The sequence below is a fragment of the Dasypus novemcinctus genome, chromosome 8 (assembly GCF_030445035.2).
Source record: "Dasypus novemcinctus isolate mDasNov1 chromosome 8, mDasNov1.1.hap2, whole genome shotgun sequence".
In the NCBI taxonomy this organism is placed as follows: domain Eukaryota; kingdom Metazoa; phylum Chordata; class Mammalia; order Cingulata; family Dasypodidae; genus Dasypus; species Dasypus novemcinctus.
In genome coordinates, this window is record NC_080680.1 from 6,822,771 (window position 1) to 6,846,593 (window position 23,823).

General features: G+C 38.4%; 1 long non-coding RNA gene across 1 annotated transcript in view; it reads left to right on the forward strand.

Moving 5' to 3' along the window:
• LOC139439475 (uncharacterized) overlaps positions 1-22,353 on the forward strand; it is a 57,909-nt gene extending 35,556 nt beyond the window's left edge. Inside the window, exons 2-3 of the long non-coding RNA XR_011649333.1 lie at positions 20,689-20,851; positions 22,027-22,353. This is a non-coding gene — a long non-coding RNA (uncharacterized lncRNA). The remainder of the gene's footprint in view (positions 1-20,688; positions 20,852-22,026) is intronic.
• Positions 22,354-23,823: the final 1,470 nt, after the last annotated feature.

Genomic DNA, 23,823 nt, shown 5'->3' on the forward strand with positions numbered 1-23,823 from the left:
AGCATCTTCAGGACCTGGTGGTGGGTAGTAGATTCTTAAACCTTACACTGAAAGCATGAGCAATGAAAGAAAACATGGATAAATGGGACCTCCGCGATCTTAAACACTTCTATGATTCAAGGAATTCATCAAGAAGGTGAAAAGGGCAGCCCACTCAATGAGAGAAAATATTCAGAAACCACGTATTTGAGAAGGGTTTGATTTCCAGTCTATATAAAGTGATCATACAAGTTAACAATAAAAGCAAGCAATCCAATTTAAAAATGGGCATTTACATGAAAATTTCTCTAAAGAGGAAATACAAATGGCCAAGAAGCACATGAAAAAATATTCCATATCACTATTAGGGAAATGCAAATCAAAACAATGAGATATCATAAGTGCTGGAGAGGATATGGACAAATAGGAACACTCTGTCACTGTTGGTGGGATTGTAAAATGTTGCAACCTCTGTGGAAGACAGTTTGGTGGTTCCTTAGGAAGCTAAATATAAAACTGTCATATGATACAGCAACTCCTCTACTAGGAATATATGCAGAACTAAAAACTATGACATGAAGAGATATCTGCACACAGATGTTCATAGCGTTGTTATCCACATTTGCTGAAAGATGGAAACAACCCAAGTGTCCATCAACCAATGAGTGGACAAACAAAATGTGGTATATATATATAATGAAATACTATGGTGCAATAAGAAGAAATGAAATTGGGACATATAGGATAACATGGATGAATCTTGAAGACATTATACTAAGTGAAGTAAGCCAGACACAAAATGACAAATATTGTATGGTCTCATTAATATGAACTAAATATGAAGAATAAACCCCTGGAGTTAAAATCTAGAGTATAGGTTATTAGGAGATAGGAGGAGGGTTGAGAGGAACTGCTGATGCTTAATGTATGTGGAAGTTTTAATTAACTTGACTGTAACAGGGTGAGCATGGATAGAGTTGATGGTAACACATTATAGTGAGTGGCAACTGGTTTGTAAATGAGACTGTGGCTGAAAAGGGTAGTTTGGGGACATAAATGTCAACTGAAAGAAAGCTAAAGAAAAATCTAGGACCTGAATATCACAGTGAACCCAGAAGTGGATGAGAATTCTGGTTGAGGGTACAAATGCATGAATGTCCTCCTGTGAGCTACAGCAGGGCTACATCACTGTTATAGGGTGGTGGGAATGTGGAAATGCATAGGGAAACTCTAACTGGTGTGACCTACAGGCTCTGCTTAACAGCAATACTATAATATTCTTGCATCAATGCCAGAGCTGTACTGTGTTGATACTGGAGATGTATGGGAAAATTGTGCCAAATGTATGTGATGGACCATGGTTGGTGGTAATCGTCTGATGATGTTGTCTCATAATCTGTAACTAATGTTCCACGATGGAGTGGTATGTTGTTGAAGGGGTATTGAAAAGCAATTCTACACATGTGTATGATTGTTTTGCAAGTTCACAGCCTCTGTAATAAAAATACATATATTTTTTAGAAGGGTGGGTTTGGGGAAAAAATACACCAAATGTAAGATAGGGACTATAGTTAGCAGTAATATTTTGATGATGCACCTGCATAGTTTGTACCAAAGTTTGGGAACAATGCAAAGTGTTGGTGGAGGGGTGATGTTTAAGACCCCTATATGATGTTATGCATGCTTATTTTATAAGTTCACGATCTTCACTATACACTATTGTTTATGCATGCTCATGTATGAATGATATACTTCAATAAAAAATATATTAAAAACAAAAAAACTGAAGGCAAAATAAAGACTGCTTCAGACTATAAAATTGAAAGAAATAGAACCAGAAGACCTACACTATAAGATTTATTAAATCAAGACTTTTAGGCAGAAAGATAATGGTACCTTTATGAAAATATGACTCTATACAAATTAACGAACATTTTCAGAAACTGTAGCTACACGGATAAATATAAATACATTTTTCCTAATTAGTTAAATCACTGTATAAGTGGAACTGACTATTTAAACAGAAATATAACATATGTGGGGCATATAACATATGAAAAAGCAAAATACCTGACAACACGAACATAAGGTTCAGAAATGAATTTCACCTTCAGGTGTCCCGCAATGTTCTGACAGTAAAGAGCTGAAGAACATTCCCCTGTGTTTGGCCAGAGGAAGGGGAAAAATAACTATTAAAAAATATGTCCAGGAAAAAATTACCATTTTGAAATGTGACAGAAGTGTTCTCTGTTATAAATGCCTCCATTTAAGGGAAAAGCCTGTGCCAGGGTCTACCGAACATGGGGAAAGAAGTTACACACCTTCAGCCTCTCTAACTTTCCTGTCTCACTTCAGAGAAAAAATAAATTGAGAAGCACTAGAAAATGTCACAGCACAGGGGCACAGGACCACGAAAACACTGAGACCTAATCAGTGTAAGTCTAACTTTAAATCTAAGGCATGTAATCTAATCCTTGCAGAATGCTTCCCCTCCCTCATACCTTACCACGACATCAACAGGGACTCTGTATAAATTATGGTGTATAAAAAGTGGAAGATCCACTGGGCACAGTCTCTGTTTAAGAAGCAGTTTCTAGGGAAACTAAAATACAACAAAGGAGATTAAATAAGAAAAAGAAAGAAAATTGAAGCCTCTGACACTCATAGATAAAGAAAACAGTAAATACAGCTTAATTCTTAGCCAGGTCAACACAAAAATCTCATGAAAAGTCCTAGCCACTTCAGTTCCTATTACCCAATATGACAAGTCTAGCTTTCCACAGAGTATTACAAGACATGCTAAAAATAAAACCATATTATAGTTTTAAGAAACAAAACAAACATCAGAAATGGACCCAGATGTGGCAGACGTTGAAATTATGAGAGAGGGAATTTAAAATAACTATGATTCATATGCTAAGGGCTCTAATGGGAAAAGTTGGTAACATGTAAGGACAGATGTATAGTGTAAGCAGGTAAATAGAAACCAAGAAAGAATTAAAAATGAAATGTCAGAAATCAAAACACTGGCCAAGTTAAGGAAGAGTGAGTGTAAAGGTATGCCTCCAGAAATTTTTCAAACTGAAATGCAAAGAGAATAAAGAATGAAAAACAAGGAACAGATTACCAAAAACTATGGGACCACAATGGAAGGTGTAACATACACAAAAATGGAGATACCAGAAGGAGAAGCAAGGAAAGGAGTAGAAAAAAAATAGATGAAGTAATAATTACTGTGAGTTTTCCAAAATTAATGACAAAACCAAACTACAAATCCAGGAAGCTCAGCAAACACCAAACAAGATAAATCCAAAAAAAATGTCCCCACCTTGGTATATCACATACAAACTGCAGAAAGCCAAAGCAAAGAGAAAATCTTAAGAGAAGCGAGAAAAAACTCATTCTACCTTTAGAGAAACAAGGTCAAGAATTGCATCAGACTACTCATCAGAAATCACGTGAACAAGAAGAGAGTGGACAGAAATAATTAGGGTTGAAAGAAAAAAAAAACCCACCAATTGAGAATTTTGTATCCTGTGAAATTATCTTTTCAAAGTGAAAGAGAAATAAAAACTTTCTCAGTCAAACAAAAACTGAAGGAATTTGTCTCCAGGAGACCTGCCTTTTAAGAAATACTAGAAGTTCTTCAGAGAAAAGGAAAACAAGAGAAGTGAAAAACCTGGGTCTCTGAAAAGAAAGGCCGAGCACCAGAGAAGAAATAATTGGAGGGAAAATGAAATCCTTACTTTTCCTATTCCTGTCTGATCTAAATCATAATAAAATAATTGATCAAAGTAGTAATAGCAATATTGTCTTTAGTGTTTACAGCCTATGGATAAGCAAAATAAATGGTGGTAATGCAAAAGATGAGCAGGAGGATATACTATGCTAACATTAAACACAAGAAAGCTGGATTAGCTATGCTAATTCCAGACAAAGCATGCTCCAGAGCAAGAATATTTATCAATACTTACCAGTACTCTTTGTTGTTAATTCTCCAAGATGTAAAAATCCTTAATGTGCATGCATGTAACAACTGTTAGGTGTCAAAATATGCAAAGCAAAAGCTGATAGAACTGTAAGGAGAAATGTAAGGAGCCACAGTTATAGCTGGAGACCCCACACCCCTCTATGAGTAGTTGGCAAGTTTAGCAGGCAGAAAATCCATAAGAATAGAGTTGAACTGAGCAGCCCTATCAATCAACTGGATCTGATTGATATTTATAGAATACTTCACCCAACAACAAAATACCCATTCTTGTCCCACTTACATGGAACATTCACCAGTATAGATCACATTCTGGGCCATAAAACAGACTTGAACAAATTTAAGAATAATATCACTTCTTATCTCAATCTACAAAGTTAGCATTACCTCAATACCAACACCAGAGAAAGGTATTATAATAAATGAAAACTACAGACCAATATCTCCTATGAACATAGATAAAAAATCCTCAACAAAATATAGCAAATCAAATACAACACTGTATGAAAATAATTTTACACTATGATCAAGAGGAATTTATTCTAAGGATTTGTTCAAATGTCTAAACATTTGAAAATCAATTAAAGTAACCCACCATACCAACTGGTAAAAGATGAAAAACCATACTATCATATTGACAGCTTGAATAAAAGCTTTTGACAAAATCCATACATGATAAAACTTTCAGCAAGCTAGGAATAGAGGGGAATTTCCTTGACTTGATGAAGAGCATAACACAAAAATCCTACAGCTAATATCATACATAAAAGGGAGAAAGTGGAAACTTTCCCCCTAAGACAAGGAAGCTCCCTTCCACCACTCCTATTCAGCACTGCACTGGAAGTCTACGAGTGCAATAAAAAAAATGAAAAAACAAGCCACAGACTGGAAGAAAAGATTTGCAAAACCACAGCTTGTATCTGAAATATACAAAGAATTCTTAAACTCAAGAATAAGAAGATGAACAACCAATTAAAAAATTGACAAAAGATCTGAGCAAACACCTCACAAAAGAAGACATACAGCTGGTGAATAAGCATATGAAAAGATGTTTAACACCATAGATCATTAGGGAATTGCAAATTTTAACATCAATGAATGGCTACACAACTCTAAGAATGATGAAAATGTTTTAAAACCTGAAAATACCAAAAGCTGATGGGGATGTGAAGTAATAGGAATGATCATTCACTGCTAATGGAAATGAAAAATGGTACAACCACTTTGGAAGACAGTTTTGCAGTTTCTTATAAAGCTAAACATAGCCATTTGATCCAGCAATCACAGTATTCCTAGACATTTACTTCATTGAACTGAAGTCTTCTGTCCACACAAAAATGTTCGTATGAATGTTTATGGCAGTTTTATTCATAATAGCCCCAAACCAGAAACAACCAAGATGTCCTTCAACAGGTGACTGGATAAATAAAATGCAGTACTTATATACAATAGAATATTATTCAGTGATAAAAAAAATAATGAGCTATCAGTTGTAAAAAGACATGGAAGAAATTAAATGCATTTTGTAAAGTGAAAAGGCTACGTACTGTATGACTCCAACTATATTTCATTTTGGAAAATGCATAACTACAGAGACACTAAGAAGATAAGTGGTTCAAAGGGAGTGAGAGAGGAATGAGTAGTGAACCAGGGGAGGTTTAAGGCAGTGAAACTATTCTATATGAAGCCCTAAGGTTGGATACATGTCACTTTGCATTTGCCCAAACCCAAAGAACTATACCTCCCAAAGAGTGGGCCTTATGTGAACTATAGAGCGTAGTTAATAATAATGCTTCTGTACTGATCCTTCAAGGGTAATAAATGTACCCCACACATGTGCGAGATGTTAATAGCAGAGATACCTTGCCGGAATGAGTGTTGGGGTGGAGTGGATCTATGTAACTATGTGCATAATCAGTACATCTAAAACTGCACTAAAGTAATTGCCTATTATTTTTTAAATCAGTGACAGAAAGATTCTGGAGGATCCCAAAATATTTGAAAATAAATAACATATATAAATAACCCATTGGTTAGTAACAAATCAACAGGGAATCTAGCAAGCTTTTTCAATTGAATGAAAATGGAAACCCAGCATATCAAAAAGTTGGAGATGCCACTAAAGCAGAACTTGGCAGGAAATTAATAGCATACTATGAATATATTAGAAAAGAAGAAAGGGATCTCATCAATGTCCTCAGTTTTCACCTTAAGAAATTAACACTAAAAAAAGAGGAGCAAATGAAATACAAATTAATCAAAAGAAAGGAAATAATAAAGATCAGAGTGGAATTCAATGAAATAGAAAACAGACAATAGGGAAAATTAATAGACCCCAGAGCTGGTTCTTGGAGAAAATCATTAACATTGACAAATCACTAGCTGGAATGATCATGAGAAAAAGAGAAAAGACACAAATTAACATTATCAAAAATGAGAGAAATTGTATCACTACATATGCAATCAATGTTAAAAAGTGTCATCAGAAAATATGGAGAACAACTTTATGCCAATAAATTTGACCATTAAAGATGAAATGGACAAATTCCTTAAGAGATACAACTCAAAGGACACTCAAGAAGAAATACATAAGCTCAAGAACCTTCTACCTATTAAATAAATTGAAATTGTAAGTAAATAACTTTCCACAAACAAAATTTCAGTCCTGAATAGCTACAATGGTGAAATCTACCAATCATTTAAGGAAGAAATACCAATTTTATGTAAACTCTTTCAGAAAATTTAAGAGAAAGGAATACTTATTAAGTCATTCTGTGAGGCCAGTATTGCCCTGATAACAAAGTCAGAAAAAGACAACACATGAAAAGAAAACAAAGACCCATAATGTTCAAAGATGCAAAAATTCTACAGATATTTTTAGCAAATTAAGCTAAGCAATAAATATAAAGAATAGTGTAATCCTACTAAGTAGGGACGTTACCCAGACATTTAAGTTTGGCTTAAACATTCCCAATACCTATCAATGTCCGCATATGAACAGCATCTTAACAGATGCAGAAAAGGTATTTGGGTAAAAACCCAACATCCATTTCTATAATGGTCTCTTAACCTGAAATAGGCCTCTATTATTTTTCCTGAACTTGAATTCCCAACAGCATTTTATTAAATGGTACTTTTTTATTGAAACATTCCCAGCTGTCTTCTTTAATTAAAAAAAACAAACTCCTACTCCACATTTTAATGGCTCAGATAACACACTCCAGTTACTCTTTGTGCATAGGCTGTTCCTTTATCAAAAAAGTGCCTGTTCAGAAGACTCTTCATTTACTCTTTTCCACACCCTCTTATTCCTACCTCCCTCCTCCCAACCCCCCAAAGTTCACCCAAAATAGTTTTGTTTTGGAGCTGTCAGGTTTTAGTGTGTTAATAGGCAGCATATTAAGATATTTGTAATAACTGTACAAAGCACATTGTAGAGAAAATGCTTTAAAGAGTGCTAACAATCTTTTCCCACTCCCTGACCACTCCACCCCCACCAAGCTGCTGTAAAAAAAAGTTTGCCCTGGCAAGAGAAACAAACTACCTAGTATATATGCTAAGGACATTTGCTTGAAGAAGTAGAGTGGCTGAGTGAAAATAGGAAACTCACTGGAATTAACCAAATGCTTCCTAAGAAAGAGCAATGCAGCATCTAGGAAGCAATGCAGCATTCAGGAGGTGGTGGAATTAAATAGTCTAATTCAGGGGTTCTTAACAAGGGTCCATGAGCTTGAATTGAAAATTAAAAAAAAAAAATTCTTGTTGGGACATGTTGATATGGGTGTGATATAGTTATTAAATAATACACAATATAGTGTGGACTTTGTAAGGGGTCCTTGGTTTTCATCTAACTAGCAAAGGAATCTATGGAACAGAAAAGGTTAAGAACCCCTGGTCTAATTTAACTAACCCTAACAAACCCTCCACAATGCTTCCTGAAGAATGAACTCTGACCTCCAAGATCTAAGGCAGAATGGTCTTCTCCATGTCTTGTACTGAAAGAGTTCAAAGGTTGGCAATAAAGGAAAAAGGAAAGCTTTAGGGGTGAGATGGGAATAACCTTTGAAGTTGACCAAAGCATCACAATGCATTTTTTCCTGCCTGAGCACCCTTCCTTGCGTATTCTTGCCCTGCTTCTGTCTCTTGTGATATCTACTAGAGCGGCAGTTCCCAGGAATGGAACGTGCTCTCTGAAACGGGCATCCTATGTACAGACACCATAGTAGAAAGTTTCCCATACTTCCCATTAAGCACAAAGGAAGGCCAATAAAAATCTGTATTCCAACCACAAAGGCAATTCGGGACACATAGCAGACCCTTGACAAAGCAAAATACGCTTATAGATTTCAGATCAGGTAGCACTATCAGCCTCTGGGTTGTGTCAGAAAGCAATTCTGGAATACCCACTCCCTCATTATTGACGAATGAGGGTGAAATACATCTTCTGGTGCTTCAATCTCTCCCAAGATGTAGCCACACAAGTAGCTTGGTATTGTGGTCTCCAAGAACAGTTTCTCTCTCAATCAGTAATACCCCCATAGGACAGTTTTTATTCAATTACATGAAATATATCAGGATCAGACATTTCCTTACTACAGGGGTGGCTTGATAATATAGCTGAGAATATCCTTCCCAATAATATGTTGTCACCCAGTACAGCGAGGGACAGAAAAATCTTCATAAACTGGGGTTAAGAAAATTTTTCCAAAAACTTGGAAAAAAACTAAAGGAATTACTGCCTGTTCTTTGAGGATTATACTAGGACTGGATTATCAGGATACCTGAGAAATATCTGAATCTCTAGGCATGTGTGCCCTTGTTTCTCTGTTTCACTTACTATTTACTACTGGTAAAGATATAATTCTGAAAAATTTGATGTTAACTTATAGTAAAAATGATTCTTATCAGAGAGCAATGCTAATGAACTTTGTCCAGTATAAAGTCAAATTATTTCTGTCTGAGAGAAATGATAGTCCCAAAAGGTTAGAGCATTTGCTAGTTTCCCTGTAAAACAATAGCTGGGTTTTATGTAAATCATCAATCCTATTTAATTTAAGATTTCTCTCTTTCAGTTACAATACATGCTTCTACACTTTCCATTTCTCTTTGAACCAGCATTACCATATTTTCAGTGCCCTCATGACTATTAAATAAATCTATGACACGTGCATGCTATATATTTGCACAAGAGTGATGAGTTTAACTTCTTGAAAATTATGCTTTGACAAAGAACAAATGTGAGTAGCACTGCTTGGATCAAGTAAATAGACCACAATTGCCCAGCTGAATGTACACATCCACACCGGAAAAGATGTCACTGTCCAATAGTCTCTGTAATCTTCTCCCTGCTTTTAGACAGTGTGGTAGTTTGAGTCTTTTGGCAACCCCATAATAGTATGTTCTTAAACTAATCCATTCTTGTGACTGTAAACCTATCGGAGGTGAGAACTTCCTTTTGATTAGATCACTTCAGTAGGGTGTGACCCAGGCTGGGTCTTAATCTTCTTACTGGAATCCATAAACAGGACGAATGCAGAGAGAGGGAGCTGCAGAGAGAGAGAAAGAGAGACAGAGAAAAAGAGAGAGAAACCCCCAGAAGCTGAGACAGAAATTCCCAGAAGCCAGAAGCTGAAATCAATGGAACCTGGAAGATAAAAAGCCATAAGAGGGAAGCGGATTTGGCTCACCTGACAGAGTGCCCGCCTACCACATGGGAGGTCCAGGGTTCAAACTCAGGGCCTTCTGACCCATGTGCAGCTGGCCCACATGCAGTGCTGATGCACACAAGGAATGCTGTGCAGCCCAGGGGTGTCCCCCATGTAGGAGAGCCCCACGTACTAGGAGTGCACCTCATAAAGAGAGCCACCCCATGCAAAAGTGTGCAGCCTGCTCAGGAGTGGCACTGAACACATGGAGAGCTGACGCAGCAAGATGATGCAACAAAAAAGAGACACAGTTTCTCTGTGCCACTGACAAGAATACAAGCAGACACAGAAGAACACACAGCGAGTGGACTGAGAGCAGACACATGGGGGGGGCATGGACTAGGAGAGGAAAAAAATCTTAAAAAAAATAAAAAGTCATAAGGGCAGAGAGAAAGCTGGAGGAAGTCAGAACCCGAAAGCAACGGCCCCTGGAGGAGAGGGCAAAGATGGGCGAGTGGTCATTGTGCCCTGCCACATGACAGGAGTACAGACCACCAGCAGCTGAACTTTTTGGAGGGAGAGCTTCACCTGACGATTGATTTGAACATTTTTCTCAGCTCGGAACTGTAAGTTTCTAAGTTAATAAATCCGCATTTTATTTATTTTTTTTTTAAGAAATTATTTTTTTTATTCATTTTTAAAAAAATATTACATTAAAAAAATATGAAGTCCCATTCAACCCCACCGCCCCCACTCCCCACTCCCCCCACAGCAACACTCTCTCCCATCATCATGACACATCCATTGCATTTGGTAAATATATCTCTGGGCATCGCTGCACCTCATGGTCAATGGTCCACATCATAGCCCATACTCTCCCATGTTTCATCCAGTGGGCCCTGGGGGGATCTACAATGTCCCGTAATTGTCCGTGAAGTACCACCAGGACAACTCCAAGTCCCAAAAATGCCTCCACATCTCATCTCTTCCTCCCATTCCCTGCACCCAGCAGCCACCATGGCCACTTTTCCCACACCAATGCCACATTTTCTCTGTGGACATTGGATTGGTTGTGTCCATTGCACTTCTATGTCAAGAGGGGGCTTAGATTCCACATGGTAAATCCCCATTTTAAAAGCCAACCCATTTCTGGTGTATTGCCTGGGAAGCCTTTAGCAAACTAAAACAGATGGGTTCATAAGAGCTGAACTTTAACAATAACTTGTACGTGTGTTAAGGTTATGTTAAAAATATGTAGGCCCATATTTGTTTCATGCTCTGCCCAATTTTGGACTATATCATGTTCCATAGAGTTGTTAATACCTAAGATGTGCCTGATAACAGGCCCCATGAGAAGCTGAGAGATGTGTTCTGGGAAGTTGGAATGCTTCCTGAACACCAAATCATCCTTGGCCACCCAAATTTCCCTGCCAGGGCTGTTTGCTCTATCTGCAAGGGGAAAGCCCCATTGCTACAACACAGTATCTTCCTTCTTCCCTGGGAAGGCATCTTGTGCACATCCGCCTCTGCTGAAGTTGTCACATCTCCTCGCTCCCCTTAGCCGTTCTGTACCGAGAATTCCAAATGTTCACCTTTAAAGGGGTGATGGACCTTTGCAGTCAATGTTCATTCACTGCCATGGCTTTGCTTGGTAGATCTTAGGACCACTATCAAAGGGAGTTAATCCACAAACACTTTCCCTAGCAGATTGATGGGGATCTACTCCAGTGTCCAGAACAAAGGATAGCAAAGAGAGTGATCTTTCAGTTATAGTTTTGAGTCTCTAACCATCTAGTCATTCTAGGCCTGTGAAGCTGAATTTTAAATTAACAAGGGTCCTTTGTTATTTAATTTCAAAGGGTATATTCTACTTACTATTTTATGACAAAATAAACATTATTGTCCAAAGATGAATAAGACATCCCATCAGTCCTTTAGGAGATCCCAGTCCAATGGAGGCTGCAGACATATATATGTAGCTCTAAAATAAGATATAAATTTAATATGTACTTGAAAGATACAAACAGGGGAAATTAGGGTAAAATTAGGAAGCAACAACACATACTGATTTAAAGGATTTGGAAAGGCCTTCAGCACCGGTGAAATGTGAGCCAGCCTTTCAATGATGGATTGAGATTTGTTGAGTCAAAAGCTAAGTAGGAAAATGGGATATCCAGGTGGGCAACCAGCTTGTTAAAGACCTGAGAAAGCTGTTTTCTCGGGTGTGCCTAAAAATGTAATCTTAATATTTAGATGTAATATAATTCCAAAGGTTTATTTAAATAAAACTTTAGGGTAGATTGAGGTTATATTTAAGTTAGTTTGTCTCACAAATATCATCGCTTTTAGATTCTAATAAAATAAGCGTTTCTAATTGTGTGCCCATTGAAGATATACAATAAAAACTATGGTTTCTATGCTTTTAAACCAACTTGATCTCCCCTCTTCTGTGAAATTCTACCAATGAGTGATCTTTAACTTCCTTCTAATCCTCCACTGCTGTAATAAAATTGTTACCTCAGGAGCAGCCAGGGAATTTAGCAGTCAGGAGCAGGCGTGCAGTCTACTGAAACCCTACTATGTGTAATCTGAATGAGTGTGGGTAGAGCTGTCTCACCTTTCAAGTACACATGCAGAATATTTGACATTCCCTTTCATCTTCTCAAATTGCTTCCAACAGGCATTAATCTTTTAGGAACCATGGAAATTTGAAAGGTCACTAGAATCTTGAAGTTTACCAGCCAAAAGAAGTGCCTTTGAGTCCAGGTTTTTTGAAACCTGTAACCTTGGAAATTTCATTTGCAAAATGAGAAGGTTGGGTCAATTAAATGGACAGCTGTGCCTATGGATCTTGAGCTCCAGGGAAAGACCAGGTGATGTCGAAATAAAATTGAAAGGTATTGATGAGCACAGGACTATAGGAAATCAACCTTCTAAACACTATTAAAAGGCACAGGATTACAGGACATCAACAGACCACATAAAGAGAATAAAGAAAAGAGCTCAGGCCCCAGGACTGATACACAAGATAATTTAGCATTTTGAAAAGCAAAAGCTTTGGGCAGAGGAGGCAGTGAAAAGAAACCAAAAGAATGAAGTGTGATGAAAGACAAGGCAGAAAAATGTTTTCAGAGGGAGGAACGGTTTAACAGGGTAGAACACCGTTGGGTTGAGTAAAAGGAGGGTGGAGATGTGCCCATTGCGTTGGGCACTGTGAAGGTCAACTGTGATTTTGGCAAGGGTGATTTCACAAGGTGCTGCGACATGAACCAGATTTGAGTAGATTGAAGAGTTTAAAGGGGTTAAGAACATTGAGACAACAACTAAAAGAAAATTATTTTGAAAAATTTTACTAGAAGACAGAGGAGAACTTGGATAGTAAAGGAGTGGGAGATCATGGGAAATGCTATAACATGTTTATGGCATGATAAAAATAATCCAGTTTAGAATGGAACCTTGCTGATGCCAGATAGAGTACAAATAAATGAAGGCATAATGCCATTGAGTGGGCAAGGGGACATGAAGCTCTGAGCAGAATTGCAGAGATTTGTCCTGGATGGGAAGAAGAAAACATTATCCTTTAAAGGGAGGGAAGAAGCAACTATGTACAGATATTAGTAAGAGTGGAGTCTTCATTGTGGAAAGAAGGTAGAATGTTTCTATTTTCTCAATTAAGTATAAAGTCAAGTCATTTTTGAAGAGAAAGGGGGGCAAGCTTGTGGGAAATTTGAGAAGGAGCAACACAGTTGTCTCAGATGCTTAGAAAACAGCTTCCCGGGAAAGTGTAGCAGGATTGCACAGAAAGATTACATGTCAATTTGTGGTTAGTGGTCACAGATTTAAAGCAAAACCTTGTCAGTCGCATGATAAGATTTGCTCCAGCTGTTTTTATCACATACAGAAAGGTTTATATTTCTTAGGTAGAATTGGGGTTGGGTACGGAGGAGAGGAAAGACAAGGGAGTTCATGATATTTGCAAAGAAGTGATCATGATGCCACATGGTGGAGTGTAACCTGAACAAGGGGGGAAATAAAGGCAAGACTTGTGGAAGAATAGTTACCAGGTATGGGATCTGGCATCACAGTGGGACAGAAAACTTTTGGAGTAAGAATTCTGAAGCAATCTGACAGTAGGCATAGAAGATGAATTTGGAGTTTGAATATTTAATAAGATTTTGGAAATGATAGATTCTGGGGATCACAACTCAGATTGTGTGATGGTTGGAGCAGACAACTGAAATGGATCAAAAGAAATTGGTGAGCGTGAGGAAATTAAAGGGCATGATGTAGTATACAGAAAATACTTGAAGTAAGGATTCAGAGCATTCTAGAATGTGTAACAGATAGTAACCTCAGTTCAAAAACAGAGGGGTGAAGGAAACGTTCTAAGGTTTTGTGTTTTTATATCATATAAACCCACTCACTTTTGATTCCAGGCTGCCAGGATGTGTTTAGGAGAAGATGACATGTCAGGCTTCCCTGTCCTTCCCTCAGGAGAGCCACCAAGCTCTCAACTGGCCACATGGAGCGGTGGAGGTGAGGGGCCTCTCGCAATGCGTTCCAACCAGTCGCATCCTTGCATGCAGCCTCTTTACTGGCACCATGCTGCCACCTTCTTAGAGATCTTGCTCTTTTCTTGAATACTGCTCTCTTCTTTCCAACAGGGGTCCCCGTTCAACCAGTTAAGTAAAATAAAATGAGCACCTGCATTGAGCTTTGCCAGAAGAAGACCCCTTCCTCAGAAGAGCTTTCCAGAAAACAAAAACAATTGACCTGCAGGGAATTGGGGACAAAATGGAACACACCCAACCAGTTTGCTTTGCTGATGGGCAACACAGTGGTGATAAAACTATTTTAGGTCCAATAGAGACAGCTTATCAGAATGGGCAAGCATACCTACCTGATAAATGTTTATCTGCTCCTCCCTTTGTAAGAACTCCTCCATGTAAAATGGAAACAAAGTCAATCCCACTTTGTAAGACAAAACCCTATGTAAAATGGAAATTTAACACCAACCTACTAAAACATTCCTCACTTGCTTGGGTATTCACCCTAGATGAGGGCATACCCTCAGTAGAACTCCCTTCTACTTTCTGAGTGGGATGCTGATTGAGTCACAAATTTCTCAATAAAGCTGTAAGATCTTAAATTGCATGAAAAGTTTTTCTTGTACCCTACCCGAACTCTCTATCTCTCCTCTTTCTTGCCCAACCTCTGGGACGCCTAGAATTTCTCCATAAGTCTGGCCACAAGTTTCTTTTGTATTTAGTCTAATAGAGAGCTCCAGGCATGGGATTACAAAACCGGGTTACCAGAATGAAATGAGAGTAGAGGAAAAGCAGCAGACAGGAAGAAGCAGCAAGACATAATGTTTCCATAAATTATCCTGGCATAATTAGTGTAATCCTGGTATTTGCAATTATATTACAGGTAAAATGGCATATTCTGAATATAGTAAGCATATTCTAGAATGTAAATTGGCATCTGTCGAAATATGCAAATAAAAGCATTTTAAGCCTTATTATGGCTTTTCAGCTTCCTATATAAAAAAATGTAGGCACCCAGTGGCTACATAATCAAATCTTATCATTTGATTATTTATTTATTCATTATTTTTAGCCCAAAAGTCACTAGAGAGGAGTTTGCTTTCCTACTGACAAATTAAACCAAAGAGAGCAAAGAGTAAATGTTATGTACTTTAATCTTGTATGTCATTCTAGGATTTAGAGAGATAGCTACAACATATCATGGTGTTGCTTTCATTGAGCCAATTAAACACCTATAAATGCCAGAAATTGAAATGAAATCCCACTCTCAGGCAGTGTCCACTCCCTTCGCCCACTCCCACCTTTGTCATACCTGGAGTTGAGTCATTCATATCTGACCTACATAGAGAATTCAACTTGAAAAATGCAAAGGAAAGTCATGTTGTACTTCACTGTTAATTGCGCCTCAGTGAAGACTTTCCTCTGATGGCTCAAGCTAAGTGAATGCAGAGAGAAAGGAAATGGTATCCCCTTGTCTTCCAGGGTGTGGCTTGGGGAGTTCTGATACATGTATTTGCCTGACCATAGGAGGTGCTGGGGGTGCATACCACCTACTTGAGCAAAGCTTATCTCATGTCACCTGAGCAGCACCAGGATCCTGGCAGTAAAAGGAGTACAACCAGGAGGCCTTGAAGTGCTCTACAATATTAACCTAAACATTGAAAGGATTGAAAACCTGGAAAGGACTTGGCTGATGAGTAACGATGGCCCTGACATGGACTTTGAGGCAGCAAGGGATAACGGAGAGGCTTTGATCCCTACAGACTCAGATTCAAATTCTGTCCCTGCAAGTGAATCTCTCCTAACCTTACAATCCTTTTTCATTAAGAACCATCTGCACACAGCTGACTATGGAGGTTTTCCTTTGATTGAATCGATATTTTGTGTTTACCATTCTAATTCCAGTGACCATTGATTCATGTGTTGCCTGGTTTTATTTTATCAATTTAACTTCAGTTATTTAATGGATTCATTGACAAATATAAATGTTAATAAATATTAAAATATTGATTAAAATGATATAAAATAATATAAACAGTGAATACACATGAAACCACTTGAGAATAGAAGTCATTTCTTTTTTTTTAAGATTTATTTTTTGTTTATTTCTCTCCCCTTCCTTCCCCTCTCCCCCTGTTGTCTGCTCTCTGTGTCCATTCGTTGTGTGTTCTTCTGTGTCCGCTTGCATTCTTGTCAGCAGCACCAGGAATCTGTGTCTCTTTTTATTGCATCACCTTGTTGTGCCAACTCTGTGTGTGTGTGGTGCGACTCCTGGGCAGGCTGCACTTTTCTTGCATGGGGTGGCTTTCCTTATGGGGTGCACTCCTTGCTCTTGAGGCTCCTCTACAAAGTGGACACCCCTGGTGACATGACACTTCTTGCGTGCATCAGCACTGCACATGGGCCAGCTCACCACGAGTCAGGAGGCCCTGGGTTTGAACTCTAGACCTCCTATATGGTAGGTGGATGCTCTATCAGTTGAGCCACATCCACTTTCCAAGAAGTAATTTCTAATGTGTTCTTCTCCCACTCAAAAAATCTGTGAGATCCTAAATTGTATGAAAAGTTTTTCTTGTATCATGAGGATACTCCATTATATAGTTATACATTTTTTCATTTGTGGCATTTGGGTTGTCTCACTATTTTTTTTTTTTATGGTCACATTCTTTTATAGATCTCATCATTTATCTTGGGTGTAGATCTAGGAATTGTTAAGATCAAGGGTGTAATAAGGAGCCTGACTCCATTCCTTTGACATTGTTTGAGGTTTTAACCCCCAGTTCTCCTTCTTTCCCTTCTGCCCTTAATCTGTGAAAACTGAAAAGAAACTTCCAGTCTTCTTCCTTTTGGTGATGGAGGAAGTTCAAGCCATCTGCAGGAACCATCATCCCAACCTCATCCCATAACTATCATAAAAACCCAAAGCCAGTCTCTCGTTTTCCTTCAAGCTGTTTTTGGACCAGCTTCTTCCTTCTTGCCAGAAAGCCTCATTATCTGAGTAATAAACCTTTTTGGGTCCTTTATGTATATATGTGGTAGCATCAGCATTGATATCCAAAGCCAAATTTGGATGGAAGTCCATTCCGACCAGGAGGTTGGGAGCAACAACTGGCACTTGGAGAAAGAAGTCTAGATGATGACTGCCACCACAGAGAGTCTTTTTTTCCCTTCTGTTGGCTGGTAACTGGCTCTGCTGTCACCGGCCAGCATGCCCCCTGAACAGTGTTGCTGCCGGCTGACAAACTGGAACTTGTAGCTATGCTGCTTTGTGCTGCATTTGCTGATTTCTAGCAAGCCTCTGTCATAGATTTAACTGACTGAAGTCAAAAGATGCAATTGGAATTTAGGGACAAGAGTATGAGTTCAGGGCCCTCATTAAAGTAGCCTTGGGCCATTTCTCTCTGCCCAGAATGATACATGTCTCAGATTGAATCACATGATTTGATTCCAGAGTGAGCCATGGATAATGCAAGGCTCAGGAGAAGGTTTACCCAGTGATGGTTGTAGGTCTCAATTAGGTGTACGTCTCAACTAAAAGTAGGTGGCTTATTGGTGCCCTATGCCCTGCCCTATCTGCTGCCTATGCCTGACCCTCAAGGTTACAGGAAAACACACCCATGGCACCATTGTGGCATGGACAAGAAGTGAGCTTGACCATTAACATGCGAGGAGTTCCTTAGCCTCCACAATACTGGTCTGAGGCTCTCTGGAGAAAGAAACTTATGAGTAGGATTGAGAGGATGCTCCTGAAGCATATCTGGTAACCACCAGGAAGGAAGGAATGGAGGGAGGGAGGGAGGGAGGCAGGAGGGAAGGGAGGAAGGAAGGGAGGAAGGAAGGAAGGAAGAGAGGGAAGGAAGGGAGGAAGAGAGGGAAGGAAGGAGGGAATAATGGAGGGCGGGAAGGAGGAAGAGAAAGATAGAAGATAATCTGGATACAGAGGAGTAAGTAAAAACTGAAACAGTGGTCCAGAATTTATTTTAAAAATTTATGGAACAAAATAGATTAAAAAATCCTGATTGGCTTTTGTGCCTCGACAACATAGATTCTAAATTAACTTTAACCTCTACTGAAATGTACCAATGTCCTTAATCAATACTGGGGCTCAAATTGCAGCTACACCTAGGGATCCCACTAAATTAAAGCAGGCTCTGCATATAATGGAGGATTAACAGGTATGCCTTACCTTCATACTGAAACTGTTGCCTTGTCTACATCACCACTGTCATGGTGTTCATTACCCTCAAATATTGCATAGTAGGAAATGGACATTAGGATCTGAAGAGTATTAAATTAAAATTAAAGTAAGCTTTAGCACTTATAAATTGGCTTGACAAACTAAGGCCCCACAGACCATCTACCCCGGTGAAATAGTTAATATGACCAGCAGATATAACAGGGTCTTCAAGGGTTATGCACTGCTTCTCCATTTAACAGCCCAACTTGATCTGTTCGTAACCTGGGAAAAATGAATGATCCCACATGGTGGATTACCAAAACCTTAAAGTCATGGTTCTGTCCATCAAGTCCCCAGGCCCAATGCTATTGAAATTACTGGCTCCATAAAATCAGCCACTGACAAAAGTTTCAATAATATAGATTTGGCTAGTGTGCCCTGTTAAGTGCCTCTTTCAAAAGCCTCTTGTCCACAGTTTGCCTTTATCTCCAAAGGAACATACCCTTGCCCAGCTACCCATGGCCATCACATGCAATATTTGTAGGAAAGGTCTTACCTGCATCCACCTTTCTCCAGGAGCGCAGGTATACATCCTCCTCAAGTAGATTCATTCAACACATGCATTTAGGACATGCAAATACTCACAAAGAAGTTCACAAAAAGGAGATGGGCCATTGCCCTACGCCTAGTGCAGGGCTCTGCCATTTGGCTGAATTCCTTAAATTATCTGGAAAACGGAGGACCACTCCATACCAAATACTGTAAAAAAAAAAGCTATTGACTCTCACAGCATCCACAGTGTTAAAATGTACTCTCCTTTACAACTTTTTAGATTCTGGAGGTAACATATTTCTCATTTACAAATTGTATTTACAGCCATTTATACTGTCACCTACAAATCAGCCCACCTCCAATGGGCTCCCTCAAACAAAAGGCTCCAGGATCTGTCCAAATTGGAATACAACAGGAACTCCCATTAGTGCTCTGGGACTCCTTCACTGGAAAAGCTTTAGCAAGCAACCTCTTCTCCTGCCTCCTGGAGACTCTGGATCACCTATGGTGGCCATAAGATGGCTGTAAACTGCTGATGCTTGCCTCAGCCTTATACTGTACACCATTAGAGAAGCAATTGCTGGGCAGGCACATAGTGGGTTCTTCTGGAAGTAGAGTCATTCATGGGTCCTGAACCTGTGACCCTCCATGTCCAGCTGCCCATTATGCTCTGGGACATGGTAGTAGCATCCCACAAGTGTGGCACAGCCACAAAGGCCTCTTAAAAGATGGAGCCAAACTTTGGCCCTCTGGCATCTCCCACCTGAGATAGGGATTGTTTCCTTGTCTTTGGTCACTTACCAGATTCCATGGGACTGGAGGAAGTCATCCCTCACTCAGAGCCCGTGGATACTTGGGGAATACCTTGACATAAACCAAATGAAGAGCAATGGGAATTCACATGCCTTACAGACCAATTGCCACCATCACACGTGATGGGCCTCGTTGGAAAGGTGCTGCTGGTCATTCCTTAACCAAGACATCCCTCATAAAGGACAGGACCAAGAGTCAGCACAGTTGGCCAAACTTCAGGCATCTTAGCACTGGATGCCCTGTCCAGCAGGCAGCCCCATCTTCACATTTTTAGACTTGGGCCCACTGCCAATGGTCTTGTCTGGTCTGCCAATTTGGTCCAGCCAATGGCAGTAACAATGCCTTGCCCAAGGTTGGCCCCTTCTGGGGAAAGAAACCTGAGAATCTTTTGTCCTGCAAATTATAAATCAAGGTTACATATTTCTCTATGCATACTAAAACCACAATCCAAGGCCTCATGGAGAAGCTCTTTATTCACTTCGGAGTTCCAGACAATTGACAGGAACCATGGCACTCATTTCACATCTCAGCATGCACAGTGCTGTGCTCTTGAACGAGACTTTCAGTTGATCAATTTAGTATCAACTATCAAGTACTATGAAAAACCCTGTAGAATATTACTAGCCTCAGGGTACAGGCCCTGTAGAGTGTCATAACAGAGTCCATAAACAAATTCGAGTTCAATTAAATGAAGCATGGTACATTTCAATTATCAGTCAAAGATGAGGGTGAATTGTAATAAATAATCTGACTCCATTACTCCATTGTTTTGTTTTTTTTTTATGTTTGACTGCTGGGAGCTTTTAAGCCCACCCCTCTGTCTTCCCCTTCTGTCCCATATTTGGGAAAATTAATAAGAAAGCTCTCAGCTGCCCCTGCCTTAGGTGCTACAAGGAAGTTTAAAGCACATTTAGGGACCCTCTGTCTCGCTCCAATCCCTAATTATCATAAAAACCCCAAGCCGTCTCTTTTCCTTGCTCTCTCCAGGCTCTTTTGGACCAGCTTGCAAAGCATCTCTTACGTGTCTCATTATGTGAACAATAAGCCTTTTCATACTCTGATGGGTCATGTGTGCATCATTAGTGTCAGCATCCGAACCAAATTTGGGGTAGCAGTCCATCCTGGCCGTGCGGGATGGCCACAACAAAGGGTAAGTGAAAACGAATGTCAAATTGTATTCCCAAGTGGTGGGAGCCCATTGACGCTCTCCAAAACTTGATATTTTCAAGCTCTTAAGTTTAACGAATCAGTACATAATAGTATTTCATTTTGTTTTGATTTGCATTTCTTTGAGTCCTATTAAGCATATTTTCATAAGTTTATTAGCTATAGGTTATTTCCTCTGCTGTGAAATGGTTATTAATGTCATTGGCCCATATTTCTATTACAATGTCATTTTATTTATTCATATATTCTGATGAATTTTGAACATTATTACATGCATAAAAATACCTTCTCCCTGTGTTTCATTTCTGGTCACTTACTTTAAGATGGTTTTAAATGAAGAGAAAGGTTTATTTTAATATAGTTGAATTTACTATAATTTTATGGTATGGTTGGCAACTATCTAAATATTGCTTAACAAATATTTTCTCAGACCAAGGGCAGAAAGTTAAGCACCTATATTTTCTTCTAGGAGTTAAAAGTTTCCTTTTGCCAATTCAGTCTTTACCTAATATAGATGCAATTTCACTTGCTTCTATATTTAAGGTCAATTTTTCTCATTCAATTTACTGAATATTATTCCTTTTCCCACTCTTCTGTCATAACTTCTACCATATACCAAAGACACATATATGTGTGGTTCTGTCTCCAAACTCTCTTTGTTCCATTGGTCAATGTGTGTCTTTCTGTGACAACACTTATCACTATAGCTCTGTAGGTTTTGATATATTTTAAAGGAATTACCTATTCACTAATTTTTTTCTTCATAACTTCCCTTACTACTTTGTCCTTTGCATTTTCATTTACATTTTAGTATCGGTTATCAAATTCAGTGAAAAGCCTTGTAGAATTTTCATCAAAGTTGTCTCAGTTCTACAGATTAATTTAGAGAGAACTGATATCTCCAGAATATGAAGTCTCCCTATCCATGAACATCTTTTTATATGTATTTCCATAAAATTCTTAGTTTTACACATTCAAGGAGTGGATGGTTGGGCTACATTTATTCCTAAGTGCTTTCTAGTTTTTGTTATCAATGATATATTTTAAATGATGCATATTCATTGTTTGTTGCTGGTATATAAAAAGGTCATGTGCCAGCTGGGCTCTGAGCCTCAGCAGAGTTGCAACTTCTACTCTCTGGTCATTGGTCTTACCCAGGTCAGCTAAGAGGGAGGTGAAGATGGTCAACCACCACACCAGGGAACCAAGAGTGCCTAAAACTGCAAGCAGAGGAATTGCAACCATCAACCATGTGGGATCTAAGCCCCCTCTCTATATAGAAGTGGAGTGGACATCACCATTCCAGGGTCCACAGGATGGAGGAATAAAATATGGATTGGAGTGGACTTACCGGTATTCTCCTATGGAACTTTTGTGACTAGTAAGGGAAGAAATTGTATCATTGATGTGGAGAAAGTGGCCACGGTAGTTGCTGAGAGCAGGAAGAGGGAAGAAGAGATGTGATGTGGGGATATTTTCAGGACTTGGAAGGAGTGGGGTGAGGGGGGTGTGGGGTATGGGGGAACCTCTTATATTTTTTAATGTAACATTTTTTGTGATCTATGTATCTTCAAAATATAAAATTAAAAATAAATAAATAAAAAGTTTGTTATTTGTATTTATCTTGCCATTTTGATAAACTCTGTTTTTTCAATCTTAATATTTTCAATGGTTAAAACACCTATTTAACTTGGCTATTATGAAGTTAAAGTAAGGGAGACCAATATAATGACAAGCTTTGTAATTGTTCTCCATTAAATCTTAGTGCCTTTCTATTGCACAGAGACACACACATTGGTTGGTGCAGCATGAAATCAGAAACCCAGAACTCTGAGAGGAATTTCAATTAAGTACCCTTTCTTCTCAGGCAAGAAAAATGTAGCAAAATGTTGCTACTTGGTTCACCAGCCAAGCACATGCATTTTAGGAAGCGCTCAACTGCAGAAGTATTTTGAATAATATGTTTTGCATTTTCTTGAGAAAATCAGTGAGGTTATGAGAGTAACCATTCACAAATTACATACTAATTTCACCAAAACATGTTTGATAACCCAGCCAGACGACATGGCTCAGTGCATTCTACCACACACAGTTGCAGAGAACAAATATAAGTGCTACTATTAAAAACAATTTAGTTTATCTTTTTTCCATTATTTCTCACCCATAAAATATACAAAGGCACCAAAATTAGAATATTGTGTAAATTAAAAGAGTGTTACCTTTGTCATAACAGGCTTTTCACAAGCAAAGAAAGATAGCAGTAATGAAAACCTGATAGTACTTTTTTATTCAATATCAGCTGTCTTCCAGGAAATTCCAAATAACTGGATAGAAAGCAAAATTCCATACAAAGAGGTATGTGCCAGAGTAAAAGAGGGAGAGTTTAGAATTTGCACACACAAGCTTGTCTAAATTATCATATACAAATATTGAAGACCACAGTATAGATGTTTAATTATTTTCAAATTATTCTTCTTTCCAAAGCTAGGCTTATTGATCATAATGTAAATAGCATCAGTATAACAATCAGCCAGTTAGAATTTATTGAATTATTTTAATTAAGAGTCAATACTCAGGTCTGTGGTTACCAGAAAGGTCTTTGTTCATATTTGAATATGCTATTGGATCATGTTTCTATAAGCATTATATTAAGAATCAGTATCATTGAAATTAATAAAAGTTAATATGGAATTAATTGATTTTAGAGGGGCTACTGATATTAAAAAATATTTTATACTTCATAAACACTATTAGTCTTCATAAATACTGTACTTCTTTCAGTATAACACAAAGAACATTGCTTTCTATTTCATTTAAAATGAAACAAAAGGAACTTTTTATCTTACAGTCAACATTTTTAATTATAAAAACCACTTTCTTGCATAAGTACATTTCTATTATTATATATATATTATTTTTTTAATTCTGAAATAATTCAGAATTTCTACTTCTATA